We start from the raw sequence: 15,568 nt of genomic DNA, 5'->3' as shown, positions 1-15,568 counted from the left end.
TTTTTTTTTAAAAAAAAATTCTAACCATGCTCCTATCTGCCTTACTGTCAGGAGAGCTCCCTGAACCCTTTCAAACATTAATGCCGGACACTCAGAAATTAGCCATTGTTAGATTCTAGGCAACAGAATCCTATTCCTGTCCTTGTGATGCGGTGGATAAAGTGTGGTGTTTGGGTACAGGAAATGCAAGTTCAAATCTTTGCTTGGGAATGACTTCCTGCCCATTGCTAGGCAACAACATCCCTTTGCATTCTGCTCTTGCAGTCAAACCGGAAGTTGAAAGTGTGTGCTTGTATGGAGGGTCAATCATTTAGTACATTTCATAATATAGTGCATTTATTTTGACACATTTCTCCTCAGTGTGTGCACTGGGAAAGTAGTCTGCCCATAGGTGAATTGGTCCTGGATATTCACAGCCTACTAGGATGTGAGAGGAAGAACCTGTCAGTTTGCCATGGATGCTACAATGCTGTTTGCAATAGCAATGAAATCCCTGGACCAGAATCCAAAGAACGTTGTTTGTTTCCAGGTTATACTATGCTCAACTCACTTTGCAGGTAGCCGATAGGCAAATGCCTCTGCTGGGTGGGATTGCGCCTGGGAGGCCAGACGAACAAGGTTCAACCATATGCCTCACTGAGTCCTGTCAACACCACCTCTCAACTGGCTTAATCTAAAACATGCCTCAGACTTAACCCTCCCACCCCAGGAGGATCAAATACAGTTGTAAAGCACAAGGGTGTTGACAGGGTATCTAGCAACGTGCTCTGGCTCTAGCTTAAAGGCTGCATGTTCCTCACATTCCAGCCTGCTCTCAAGTAGATGGGAGGAATCTCTGCGTATACATCTCTGGAGTGACTCACCCGACTTTGCCCTTCCAACCAAGCTTTGTTTTTTTTCCCGTCCACTCTGCAAAGGAAGTAATGGGGGAATGACAGCTTCCCAGGATAAAGACGTGCAGCAAAACGGTCACCTTAGTGATCACCATGTGTGCTACACCCCCCTGCCCACCCAAGCAATTTTCTCATGTAGTAAGCAGGTAACATTTAAGGTTACTTGTTGGGATTCACCCTGGCTCAGCAGAAAAGACACTTTTAAACATAAATTTCAATAAAGGGGCTGGGGCCGTCTGCCCTACACTCCAGGGACAGGTGGCTACCATAACTGCTTCAAATAGATCCTTCCTGAACTGCTGTCTTGTTTGGTTGGTGGTGGATATATAAGAGGCCAGGACTGACTTTCTGGGCTAGACAGTACCTCCCCCTCTCTAATAGCTTTATTGATATTCTGCCATGTCTTTAATTTACAGACCTTATCTGCAGTCTACCTAGGATTCTTTGTGACATGGATGCTCTAGGAGTAAAGAAACAGTAGCAGAGCCTGGCAATCCTTTTGGGATTGCTAGTTCTTGATGTGTGCTGAGAGCCAGTGTAATGTGGGGCCTAGATGTGGAAAGACTGAACTTTTTTTTGTCCTGCCTCATAAATAGGCTAAATGCTGCTCTGAGTTTCTTGAAGGAAGGGAAGGATAAAGACATGACAAAGAAATAAGAAACACCAAACACTGGACTTGCCTGTTTTATCTGCCACAGTAACACAAACTATACAAAGGGCTACAGTGAAGTAGAGGAGACTTTTAAATCAGTTCTTGTTATCCTTCCCAAGCTACAATTCCTGTGGTTATTTGGAGGAAATAGTGAGAATTAAATCAGCTGGAAACTGGCTTTCTTTTGTAGTGTAGATACGCCTGAGAGTGTACGACATCACTTCTTAGCTTTGCCAGTTTTCCTCGTTCTACAAAGGAAGGGTTTTCCCTAAACTCCCAAATGCCAACAGATCACTAACCAAGTACAAAACAACCCAGTTCCTGAAGATTCCTTGTCTTTGCCTGTGTTTTTGGCAGAGGTCTGGCTGTTGGCTGTCAATCATACATTGGAGCTGGAATGACCTGACTAACTATGTTTGATAGGCTGTTGCAGCCTCTTCCTCTTCCCCTGAGCAGCACTGTGCCAAAAAGAAACATCTACATTTTTAATCCTCCCCAGTTCTCCATCCCTGCCACAGAGGCTGAATCTGTTTTGAGTTAGGCTTCCCATTTGGTTCCAATCTGCCAGTTTCCTGCTACTGTCCATGATGAAGAGAGACTGACGCTGTGGCTTTCCGCACATATAATGGTCTAATTGGTGCCTTGTTGTGTGCTGGAGGGGGAAAGAGTTGAAAGTGAAAGAGACAGAACGACGACTCAACGGGAACAGATTTCCCTTCCCAGATTACTGCATCCGGTGTGTGTGTGTGCAAAATGCAACTTGCGTTCCTCAGCTTCCAGTACACATTTCTACCTCGTGCCCCTATCCCCATCAAGAGGACTTCCAGTCTCCTAATTGAATTCTTCCCTGGCTAGGAAATGGTTCTCCTCATTACAGGGAAGCCAGCACATGGATCCAATCTTCATTTGTACGGAGGCCTTAGAGGCTTCTGCGGGTGGCTAACCTCACTTGGGAAAAGGCCACCACAGCTACTGTTAATGCAGGCAATAAGTCACTGAGCTAGGGAAGCACCTAAAAGGGTAACAGAAGAAGAGCAAGCCTATTCCAACTTTGCTGCAGAAAAGCAGCTGAAATCCAACCTGGTAACAAGGGAAGGGAGGGGGGCTGCTTCTAAAGACCAAACTAGATGTTGATGTGCTTGCTGACATATAAACCAGGGTCATGGTGTTTTGTTTTTAATAACTCAGAACTTCATGCCCTCTGTGACAACCAAAGGGACATTCTGGTCCCTACGTACATAGTAGAACACATGCTTACTTGAGTTTTCAAAGGGCACAAAATACATGGTTTGGCAATAGGGGAACTTTTCTCGCTGTTATTGTCATGGACTGATCATTACTTAGTAAAGTTTGGAGTCAAGGACACTTGGAACCTCCATAAGGGTGGGGGACCTGTTAGATTGGTCTGCCTCAGCAGGCAAATGAATCCAGGGGTTTTCCTGATGTCTCTGGGGTTGGGTTGGACAAGTGGGTCCAGGGGCACTTCTCTGAGGAAGGATACAGTTCCGATCACATGAAGCCCCTCCTCAAGAAGGCATTCCATTCTTGGGCATGGTGCCGGAGCAGCAGGCATAGCGGTTAAGAGCAGGTGCATTCTAATCTGGAGGAACGGGATTTGATTCCCCACTCTGCCGCTTGAGCTGTGGAGGCTTATCTGGGGAATTCAGATTAGCTTGTGCACTCCAACACACGCCAGCTGGGTGACCTTGGGCTAGTCACAGCTTTTTGGAGCTCTCTCAAAGTGTTTGTTGTGAGGGGGGAAGGGAAAGGAGATTGTAAGTAAACGATTACTCCTCCTCCTCTTCCTCCTCCTCCTCCTCCTCCTCTTCTTCTTCTGGAGCAGGTGGTAGCTACACAACTTCAAGCAGCCTTTTCTATCTGGATCCAACCCTCTCTGTTCAAAGCCCTATCTCCCAAAAAATTCCTGCATTCCAGCTCCAATACTAGAAGTTACCTGAGAAGTGAGAAAGTATAATGAATCCAGCCCCATGTTGGAAAAACAAAGCAGTGTGGTAGCAAAAAAATCACCTTTTTCCAATTTCACCTAGCAAAGAAGTTGTATCCTGTACAAATCCAGCCTATCAAGGCATACTGATCAGGCTATGGTAATTTTGAGACTAGATTACTGCAATACGTTCTCTGTGGGGCTGTCCTTAAAGACAATTCAGAACCTTTAATTGGCTCAGAGTGAAGCAGCTCACTTTGCATATATTACTCCCACCTTGAGATCCTGAACTGACATCTTGTTTGCCTCCAGATTCATATAAAAGTACTGGTTACTCCCCTTGATGCCTTTTACAACCTGTCTCTTCAACACTGAAGGACCCTCTCTCCCATCGTGAACTCAAATGGCCCTCTGATCATCCCTGCTGTCCTCTCATGAAGAAAAGGAAGATGTGTTGCAGCCCACTCTGAGGCCTTTTCTGGGGTACTGCCCATTGTGTAGGACAGCCTCTCTGAGGTTGTTAGGAGTGTGTTAACTCTTGGTCTTCAGGAATCTGAAACAGCTGTTTAGGAGGGCATTTAAAGGTAGATACTGATGTTCCATGCTGTTTGGTCTGTTGTTTTATTCTTGGTTGGTTTTACTGCTATGAATCTGTTTCTCTTACACCACTTTGGGCCCCATTGTAGAAGAAAATAGGTCAGAAGAATTTTAAGCAAGCAAACAGAAATGGCAATTAAATACACAAAAGAATCTGTGTTGTTAACATACGCCCCTCTGTACCTTTAGTTCATCCATTCCGCTGTTCCTGTAGTTGAAGTGCCCTTCCCTCTCCAATGTCTCTTGTCTATCCCTCATGTTAACGATTTAGATTGTAAGCTCCTTTGGGAAGGGATGCGCCTCTTTCCCTTATGTTACTATATAAAGTGCCATAGACATTGATGGCACCATATAATAAAAGACTACTGCTAATAATAATGGGTGGGGGGGAGGAAGAGATGCCATAAAGTGAATGGGGAGGTTGTCAGCAGCCCTGCCACTGAGGCTGCTGCACGGTGCACAGTCAATATTTGTTTGTGCCTCTTTGAAGACGGGAGATGAAAGCCATGCAGGCCGGGGCTGCCTTTGATTAGCTCCTCAATTTTTACAATGCAGCTGCAATTCTCTTCGGCTTTTCCTTCTGAGCATCGCTCTCCTCCCCAAGTGCTGCAAAACTCCGCCATTACCCCACTTCTCTGGGGAGGTTCAACTTCAAGGAAATATAACAAAAAGAAAAGGGTGGATGCAAAGGAGACTGGACAAGACAGGGGACCCTAAGGAGATGTGGGGTCGCTTTTGTTTTTAATTCCCTCTCTGTCCTCAAACCACAATAGACTCCAGGAAGGGGTGTGTGTGTGTTTCTTCTGCTTTTGAAATAGCGGAAAAAATAAAGTGAGCTCCAAGGTTTTTTCCCACCAAGGCTGTCATAGAGAAATGATGCACAGAGAAGATGAGATTATGGTGTGCAATATCATAATCTCAACTATTTTTATCATTTACCAATAAAAAGCTCATTATTGCAAGGAGCAGGGTTTGTGACAGGGGGGCCTGTAGCCTATTTGTGAGTGCATGCACATATGGCACAACCCCGCTTTGCTCTCAGAGCATGCCTAGACTGGGGAGATCAGGCCACCCACAGTCACGGATGGCAGGCAGGTTTTATTCGACCAAATATGTATTCCAAAGTGTAGTGCTTTTTTATTTATTGTAAGAGTAAATGGTAGCTGTTAACAGGCAGGTAGTAAAGAGGTGCCCTAATTGGATAAGACTGCAGCAACTGCTGCAAACAGCAGATATGAAGGCAGATGACAATCCCTGGCACAGCAGGCTGGTAGGCATAGCTGAACCATTTCACATTACAACGTATCTTATTCTGTTGGACAATGGAGAGGACACTGTAAAGCCCTGAAGACTTACCTCCAGGTAGCTTATCCCTGGAGAACGTAGCTAGGATTGGGATGAAGCCATGGCTCAGTGGAGAGCATGTGCTTTCCCGGCTGTGGTTTGGGACATTACTGGAGTTTTGGGGGGGGGGTTGGGGGGGGGTTGCCTGTAGAAGGCAGAATTTGAAAAGAGCGGGGAGCTGTTCACATGGAGATGTGATGTCACAAAGTTTGCCCTCTAAGGCTGCCATTTCCTTCAGTGGGACTAGAGATCAGTCGTCATTTCAGGAGAAGTCTGGACCCTACCTGGAAGTTAGTAACTCTGTGCAGAAGATATCTTACTCAGTTTCTGGCATCTCCTGATTAAAAGGAAGGGCCAGGAAAGACCTCTGCAGGAGACCATGGAAAGCCACTACCAGCTGAAGCAGACAGTGCTGGTTTAAACTAATCCATACTCTGCCTCGATATAAGACACCTTCCTATGTCCATAACATTGCAGTCTGAGAGATGAACCATGGAAACAAAAGCTTATCTAAGGACCCTTTGACTGAAACTTCACATTCCTATCTCGTCACTGTGGTGGGACCTGGATGCCACATTTTTAGCTCATTCCATTTCCACATGTCACATCTGGCTAATGTAAAAGAAAAGGAAAAAAAAACCTAAGCTGCACATGTTTTGATTGAAGCCCTTTTCTCCCAAAATGCCAACATTAAAGGAAGGTTTTTGCTTTGTAAAATTGAAACTGTGAAATGGCTCTGAAACCCAATCTGGGGGATTAAAGGGACCACATGAAAAGGGGGATAAATAGCTGGACATTTATTTCCTACACAAAACTTAGAGGGAAACATGTGCCTTCCAGCCTGAATGGGGGGGAAAAGGGAACTTTTTTTCGAACATCTCCTTCTTTTGATTTTTGTGTGCAAGGAAGGAAAGACATTTGGGAGCGTTCTTAGATCTCTACACATTGTCCTGTACCTTTTTTATTCATTCCCATTCTGAGAAGTCTGCCAGAGTTTTCTGGTATTGTAGGGTGGACTGGGAACCCCCATGTGTGGGCTTTTTCAAATGGGAAATTGTTTAAGCCAGTTCTAAGAAGCAATTCATATATACATCTTAGAGTTCTAAGAAGCGCTTCATACATTGCTTCCAGGTTGAAATTGGAGTCCTGATACCCACAACTGTACTGGTTATGAGCAGCAAGGGTAGGGTGATAGTGGACAAAGGCATTTCCAATTTCAGACAACCATATTCTCTTCCAGTAAAAGGTTTCATGCCTCATCACTGGAAATAATTCTTGCTTGTGGCAAGCAACCAGGTGAGTGGGTATTTATAAGTCTGAATGACAGAAAATCTTGATGAGACAGAAAAGACAGAAAATTCTGATGAGATGGTGGAAAGCCACATTATGAACCAGAGAGTGTCCATTTTCTGAGTCAGTTAAGAGTTGGAAATCTATGTTAGAGCTCAAGTCCAGGTTCAGGGGGCTCATTCAAGCTGATAAGACTTATTATTGCATTGATTGCAATGTTTTGCCACTATAGCCTCATTTCAAATGCCCTCTCTTTCATAAATTTCACTGTCCTCTAGTGTCTGTGAGCAATAGCTTTGTCTAATATCAAGATATTAAAAGATATACAGAAAGATTTTAAGAGACTTATTAAAACACAATTAGCAGAGTGCATGACTTAAGCAGCAAGATTATTTTCTCTATTTAAAGCAAAAAAAAAAACAACCCACCATGAGTTGATTGTGTTGGATGCCAGGTTCCTTCCAGGGATCATAAAACTGCCAATCAAGGACATTTTCAAATATGGAAATTCTCATCCTTTATGTTTTATAGCCCCCTCGGTGAATATTAAAACTTATTATGAAGCTCTCAATGCAGCAACAGCCGCGGCCCCTTAAATTTGCATTAATAACGACAGCAATCATACCTCTTTTCTAAGAGGCAATGCCCAAGTCTGGGGTGCTATTGCCCCTGTGACCCTTCAGAAAGTCAGTATCATCATCGATTCATCCTCAGGGGCATTAAACACCTGTGAGATTTCTCATTTCAGCGTAAAGAAGGCACCCTAGGCTTCACCATGCAGACAGTTTAGATCAGCAGAAGAGAACAAGTTACTCCCTCTACAATAATAGGATTGGGTAACACCCCCCCCCCCCTGGAAGTTATATAACAGGTAACACTGCCCCCTCACGTCAGAACTGGGAATCCCACTAGATTTATCATACTGTGATAATACTTACCTGGAACTGAGATCAAAATCACGCATCCGTTGTTAAAGCAAAAAAAAAGGTTGAGATGCAACTGTAAATCAGCTTTCTTACATGCCATCAATCAATTCTGAAAGCTGATACAAGCACATTTAAAATTGCCTCAGTTTTCCATACATACAAAAGTCCATTTAAAAGTGCCTTCCTGATTTTCAGTCATGCACAAACCCATTTAAAATTGCCTAGCCTTCACACATGAACAAATGCATTTTAAATGGCCTTTCGCTGCACATGCACATCATGATTACCCCCAAAGGGCATACAGCTAAGTTAGTGTACCAGAGATTCCATTAGATCCACTATATCTGGGACTGCCAACTTTGCATGGAGATGCTTTTCACAGAAGCGTGGCATACAGAAACGGAACAGAAATTAAAACTTTTCATGTCACTGAGTGGAGATGGAAAAAGAATCAGGTATTTAATATTGTCATTTGTTAAATGATTGCAGGTTCCTTGAGACAAGAATCTGTCATTTATTCATAAAACTCTGTAAAGGACAACATATTGTAAAGGCTATCTACAAATTATAATCGGTAACAACAAAATTTTAATCAGTAGTAACAAGCAGTTAAATTATCCATGGCAATCACTGAAAGCTGCTAATATTAGCTAGATTAAGGGTGGTATTTGTTGGTTCTCCAACAATATTAAACCCTCAGTCATTCTGAAAATGTTACATACAATAAAACAGTGATGGCGAACCTTTTTGAGACTGAGTGCCCAAACTGCAACCCAAACCCCACTTATTTATCGCAAAATGCCATCCCGGCAATTTAACCTGAATGCTGAGGTTTTAGTTTAGAGAAAAACGGTTGGCTCGTTCTTCCACCCCACCCGCTCGAGTAGGGGCTAGCCTGCTCTAGTCTCCAGCAAGTCCTGCTCTGTGCCCCTCTAGCATCTCTGCCACTTCTACGCTGCACCCCCCTTCAGGCAGCAGCTACCCAGAGCACAGGCACCAGGCCCACCAGACAAGTCCTCCCTGCTCACCACGGTGTGCGCACGTCGTACTCAATGGCCAAGGCCAGCCTAGATGTGTGTGTGTGTGGGGGGGTGATTTTCCGCCCCCCACATGACGAACTCTGTGTGTGCGTGCCCACAGAGAGGGCTCCGAGTGCCACCTCTGGCACCCGTGCCATAGGTTCGCCATCACTGCAATAAAAGAATTGGTTGCAAAGCAAAATACTACCCCCTGCGCCCCTTCTAAGCATCATAATTTCCAGTTTGTAGAGGGCAGGCAAGATATCCAAGAAACACCAATAAATCTCCTCAGACAATCCAAGGAGCACGTCCTAAAAGATCTAAGACATCTCTGTGATTGACTCAATCCCTAAACGAAAAATACCTTTTATGGGCAGAATAAAAAAGCTAGACGAGTCAAACACCAGGGAATAATCTTAAAACTCAGTAAGAACAAATCAACCAGGGAGAGGGGGCATATTTCATTTGAGGGAGAAGTTGTGGCAGCAGACAGAGTGTAGGAATGACATGCAAACTTTTGAAAGAGTAAAAAGTATAGGCTCATTCCGCACATGCAGAATAATGCACTTTCAAACTGCTTTCAGTGCTCTTTGAAGCTGTGCGGAATGGCAAAATCCACTTGCAAACAGTTGTGAAAGTGGTTTGAAAACGCATTATTTTGCGTGTGCGGAAGGGGCCATAGTAAAGTTTTTCTTAAGAAAAAAACATTTTGCGCCTCCTGAACCCCCACACCTTTTCTCCTGAAGATTGTGAAGGTAAAGATTGTGGAGGTAAATATTCAGCACAGTCGGTATTTTGCTACTATCGTTGAAGGGGGAAGAAAAATAGAAACGTAACAAACTTTGTTTCTTTTTTCAACATTTAAAAATGAAGTAACCCCACACCTCTGCCAGGAAACATTTCTCAAACTGAACTAGCACCTTACTGTGAGAATGGTTGATCTCAAAAACTGGCTGGCTCGCCACATCTTTCAACTTCCCCTCCAGGGGTCAGGCTTGCTCTTTGTATGGATGTATTCTCCTTGCAGCTGTTTTATGGAGGCTGGGAAGCCGCAGCTCTTTTGCTCCTCAAAGAGACAGGGCCATCATCACACTTTAAAAAAGAGAGAGAGAAGGTAATGGCTTCTGTAATTTGATTCCAAGAGAGAAGCTGAAATTACCTTCTTGCAATAGCTGCATGGGGAATGGTAGAAAACATAACTGTTTAGTATCCATAAATAACTAACTTGGGGAAGATTACAGACACAGCTCTTAGGCAAAGAACTACAAAACAGCTATGATCTCTATACATTCTTGTTGCATATTTTTAAAAGGACAATTTTTGTGGCTTAATATGTTTGAGTAGTTGCTTAAGGATATGTGAACATGGGAGTAATTCCAAAAATAAAAGCTTGTGAATGCTTGGGTGCTGTATCATTTCAGCTGGAAGTCCTGACCTACAGCTGGTGGTGTATTATAGGGCTGCCAATTCCAAGTTGAGAAATTTCTGGAGATTTCAGGGTACAACCTGAGTAAAGTGGCTTTGGGGGAGGGAAAGGACCTCAGCAGGGTAAAATGCCATAAAGTCTGCTGTTCAAAGCCGACATTTTTCCCAGGAAAGGGATCTCTGTAGTCCAGAGATAAGTTGCAATTTTTGGAGCTCTCCAGTGCTATGTGGAAGTTAGCAGTCCTATAGTATACATGACACTCTGGAGAAGAACAATCAATCTCAACATGCTCTGATGTATGAGGCACATGTGGGGCTCAGTAGTAAAGCATTACACGCAGAAAGTTCAAGATTCAATCCCCGGCCTCTAAAAATATCTTAAATAGGATGTAGTGGGACAAATGATTATCTGCTGGGGCCCCTGGAGTATTGCTGACAACCATACAACTACAACAAGAAGAAGAGTTTGGATTTATACCCAAAGGGGACTTGAAGCTCCTTTCCCTTCCTCTCCCCACAACAGACATCGCGTGAGGTAAGTGGGGCTGAGAGATTCCCAGCAGGAATGTAGTAGTATGGAAACAAATGTGGTACACTGGATAAGAGTCCACTAGTTTTAACCACCACATTATGCTAGATGGACCAATGTTATGAGGCAGTTTCATTATGTTTTAAAACTCTGTGAATATTTTAGAGTGGGAGGGCAAAAGAGACTGGAGCAAGGACCCATGACAAAGTAAGAAGCAGAAAAAGACTGCAGTGAGTCTCTGGTGCTCTAGGGCCAAAATCCAGAAATCCAGGCAGACTTTTGGAGCTTGTTATGGCAGAGATTACTGTACTACAGCATATCTCTACATATGGATCTTGGGTGACTGTTGCTGTTACTGTTTTGTCCCAGAAGGCTTTTTCTAAAATCTCCAGTAATACCTTGGACAACATCACCTCTCCCCTTGACTTCTTTTGGGGGGGGGGGTGGGGGGGTGGGGGAAACGTTTATTCCCTGTCTTTCTGTTGAAGCTGCTGCGGCAACTCCCTGAGTGCAAATGACTTTCTGACTTTACTGAGAAAACAGCTGCCATGGTATGGCTCTGCTGACGTCTCCTGCTGTGTTAATTGCCAGCTCTTGTAGGTTATTTAGACTAGGATCTTTTAGCTGCTTATATCTTGCTGTGTTGAGGGAGTTAATGGCTGAAGAAGATAGTTGAGTTCCTAGAAATCTCGGTAAGGATTGCTTTGCCCACCCCAAGGATATCACTCTCTTCAAGTTCAGCTGCTTACTTATTAAAGACCTGATGAAGATAACAGATTTCTGTTTGTAAAAGGCAGTTGGATCAAGGCCGCACAGAGTGGGGAATTTAACTCTTAAAGCTCCACATGGCTTGGTAAATCACCCCTTTCTGGTGCTGTTATCGGCATTTAAAGGGAGATTTTTTAATGATAAAAATGACTCACCTTTTCTTATTTAAAGCAGCATTGGGGTGAGTGAAGAGTTGGTTAGTGAAATGGTGCAGGAGTTGCACCCCCCTATCCCTTGTCCCCTTTTGTCTTTGCAATTTGCCTTATACAAACTAACAGAGTTCTGTGATCTTCATTGTGTCTATTTCAGCCCTTAGGCTGAAGTGCCCCAACATCAACCTCAGTTTTTGATGTAAAGGAAGAGAACTTTTTAAAGTTTTTCAGAACTGACATTTTATGCCTGTAGTAAAGTAGTTTGAGTCAAAAAGACGTTCTAACTTGAACTGTTGCCAGATGGATTTTTACCAAAACAGTGTTATTTTCAGGCAAGTTAAATTAGCTTTCAAAATAAGGCAGTGTTGTGAAAATAGTGTGGCAGCTCACAAAGTCTGTTTCTGTCCAGTTCCTCACAAGTCAAAGGCCCCAGACAATTTCAGTCTAAAATATATCAAGATGCTCAGATTTGTTTTCCTTTGAACTGAATTAATACCCCCCCCCCCATCCATTTTGCTTCTTTGAAAGTCTTGCAAAACTGGAATATTTTGGATGCTGGATGGGACAGAATGGGCCAGCAGGGTCAGTCGAAAGGCACAGTAGCCACAGGAGAAAGCCAGGGAAATGAAGCCATACAGCAAAATCATTTGCTTCAGGGTTTTGAACCATGAGGCTAGAATCTTGCTTTAAAAGAATATCATTGTGCAGAGGAAGGAGGGGGAACTTTAATGCTCATAAAACCTTCAGTAGTTTAGATTTCAGAAGCGGACTGTAGCATACAGAGGACAAAGCAGTTGTGTCAATCAACTCTCACGGGAGAGTTATCCCAACTTCACATAAGAATAGAGAATTACTTGCAGCTAACCTCCATAGCAAAGCCTATATTTAGAAGCCTACTGCACTCTAGTGAAACCTTTGTGAGGGCCAGCGGCTAATTGTTACACTGGGTTTGCTTGCCAACATGGGTGTACTTAACTTGGGACAACAAATAATTAGTGCACTTTGTTATATACTATGTTAATAGGTGCACTTAACTGAGCATACTTGGCAGCTACAAGTATTTCTTCTGTTAATACTCTGGAGGGCACTCTCTGAACTTTTGCCGTGGCACAAGGGTAACTGGCAAAGAACACATTTGCATGCCCAGCAGTGCTATTAGGCTGAGGGAAATAGTTTTTTGTGAAACGCCTGGCTTAAAAATACAGACTCAAAGTAGCAATGAGAAAATTTTTAAAAGGATTAAAAAATTATGTTCAGTCCTGAATTTATAACCCACCACACAGTGTGCAACTTTAAAGCCAATGAATCCTTCTTGTTACTGATCTCTTTTTGTGTTTTTATTTTGACAGATGTGACACACACAGACAGGCAGTTGTAACTTTTTGCAGCGTGCTAACCTGTGTGAAACCTTCTGCTCCTAGTTGATGTTTTTTTGACTCAGTGAGATTCTTGCTGCCATCATTAGAAGCTGCTACATTGATACAATATAGAGAGAAAGAAACTCTATTAAACATTTTGAAGGGACACAGCCACAACTATAACAGAGTTCACAAAACTTCTCAGACCCTCACCACATTTTACTTCCCTGGTAATTGAACCATTTGGTACAATATGAGTGTCTTTCAATATTAACAGGTCTTAATGGAAGTTAATGCCAAGCACCAGAAGTTTGGATTCAGCCTTGGGACTTTAGGGTTACTTCTAAATAAAAAGCATGCCTTTGAAGACATTTTGAGTGAATGATTTGTCTTGATTCAGCATCTGGAGCAAAGAAGATTAGGGGATGGTTGCATTAAGGACTTAACTGCAGTTTTTCTTGTCCAGTTTTCCTTTACCTTTAAGGTTATTTTTCGAGGACCAAAGTTTGTGCAAACTGTTCATCATTACAAAAATGGCAAGTTATTTTCAACTAATTGTACTTTTTTTTGCTTTTTCACTAAATACAAAACTTAAAAAAAAATAAACTGCTGGAGCCAGTGTGGTGTAGTGGATAAGAGTGGTGGACTCTAATCTGGAGAACAAGATTTGATTCCCTACTCCTTTACATGAGCAGCAGCAGACTCTTATCGGGTCCCAACAGTTCTGGCCAACACATCACATTAAATGAATGTTCAGTCTGCAACCTGTGGCTCTCCAGATGTTCATGGACTACAATTCCCATCAGCCCCAGCCAATTGGCCACACTGGCGGGGCTGATGGGGTTTGTAGTCCATGAACATCTGGAGAGCCGCAGGTTGCAGACCCCTGGTCTAGAACATGCCCTAGAATTCTCTGCAGGAGTTCTGTGACAGATATACTGAGGATAATTAACAGAGCAAAAAAGGTTGCAAAAAGGTTTCCATACCCAAGTAGGTAGAAAGTTGAAGAAAAATATACTGCCTTAGCATAATACTGCATGAAAAGAAAAACCACTCCGTTTTATCCACTTCTCCCAGGATGTTAACAAGTGGGATTACAGAAAAATCCATCACATTCAAGCAACGAATGATTTACAGGGTTTCCAGCCGGATGGTTATTTCAAAGAAAATCTGAGTGTTACAGATGTCCCTGCTATATATAACTAGCAGCTAATGAGCTTCTTTAGTTGATGAGTTGATGATTAAGGGGGTTTAACATCAGTAATTCTCATATTTTTATAATAATGTACAGAAACATGGAAAGGCAGTTATGTGGGGACATAAAAAAGATTGATTTAAAAAATAACAGGGAAAGGCTCTTAATTGATTGTTTTATAGTTTTATCATTATAAAGTACAAAATGGGAGGATTTATGGCATCCAGGGAGCTACCCTGCATCAGAAAACACTCCTAATGCATTTCAGCCGACTGCTTTCTTTCCCCAACTTCCTGAAGTCAGGTTCTGCTTTGAAACTGTCACTATTTTCTGCTTTTGCTGGTGACACCAGCCGCCTATTCTATCAACAAACCTGCAGGAAACCTCAAACACAACAAACCTCTGTGTTTGTTGCGTGTCTCTGCATGTTCAGCACCTACATTTTTGGTGCACAATTCCAAACATCACATACTCTGGGAAAATCGCTTCTCATAGTTTAATCCGCCTCATGGTATTACTTACTGTGAAATTCTAAGCAGAGGTACTCTGTTTTAATGGGCTTGGAAGGGTGTAATTCTGCTTTGAATTGTAGCATTAGTAAATTAAAAAACAAAAACCTCAGAACATGGCCTGACGTGAACTGAATATGCTCATTCCCCTGCAAGTGGTCCAGAATGCTGCAGGCAGTTCAGTTAAAAAATCACAAAGAATCAAGTTCAGTGGTATCCTCTCTGGAGCTCACAGAGAGCTGCATTCACTACTGAATCAACCAAAACAGTCATGTTTACTTCCACACCTGGAATGAGGTTTGTGCCTCACGTCTTGCAGCTTACTCATTCCTCCAGACAGCTGTTTCAACTTGGGAACCACCTGCAAATCAAAATCCCCTTTGAACAAGGTGTTCATTTATTTTGTAACTTTGATACATTTATATTATTAAAATATTACACCTCACTGCCCCCCCCCCCAAGGGTCGCAGGTTAGCTCACATGGAAATGGAGCATAGTATGTAAATTTTAACTGTATATTTACTTGATATTTAAGCACAGGTGTTTCTCTGTGTTTTTGTTATAAATGCATTCCACCATAAGATGCAACACTGTAAACTAAACAAACTCACCATAGGAGCACTTACTAGAAGAAAAACAAACAAACTAGGAACTGTAACGTCCTAGCCAGCTTGGGGGCCAGTGCGCCTGAAGGAACACCCTACTACCATTAGAACCTATAGGTCCAATTGGCCATGCTGGCAGGGGCTGATGGGAATTGCAGTCTATGAACATCTGGAGTGCCATAGGTTCGCCACCACGGCTATAGGATCACTGTGTTCATTCTTTAGGGGCCTGCTTCGGGTGCCCCTGACACCTGAGGCTAAATGGGTGGCAACCTGAGGAAGGGCCTTCTTGGTCGTGGTGCCAAAGCTTTGGAATTCTCTCAGCAGGGACGGTCAACTGTTTCCCTCCATTGCCGTCTTT

Source organism: Sphaerodactylus townsendi, linkage group LG16 (genome assembly GCF_021028975.2).
Source record: "Sphaerodactylus townsendi isolate TG3544 linkage group LG16, MPM_Stown_v2.3, whole genome shotgun sequence".
In the NCBI taxonomy this organism is placed as follows: domain Eukaryota; kingdom Metazoa; phylum Chordata; class Lepidosauria; order Squamata; family Sphaerodactylidae; genus Sphaerodactylus; species Sphaerodactylus townsendi.
Note: the sequence above shows the minus strand (reverse complement) of the source record.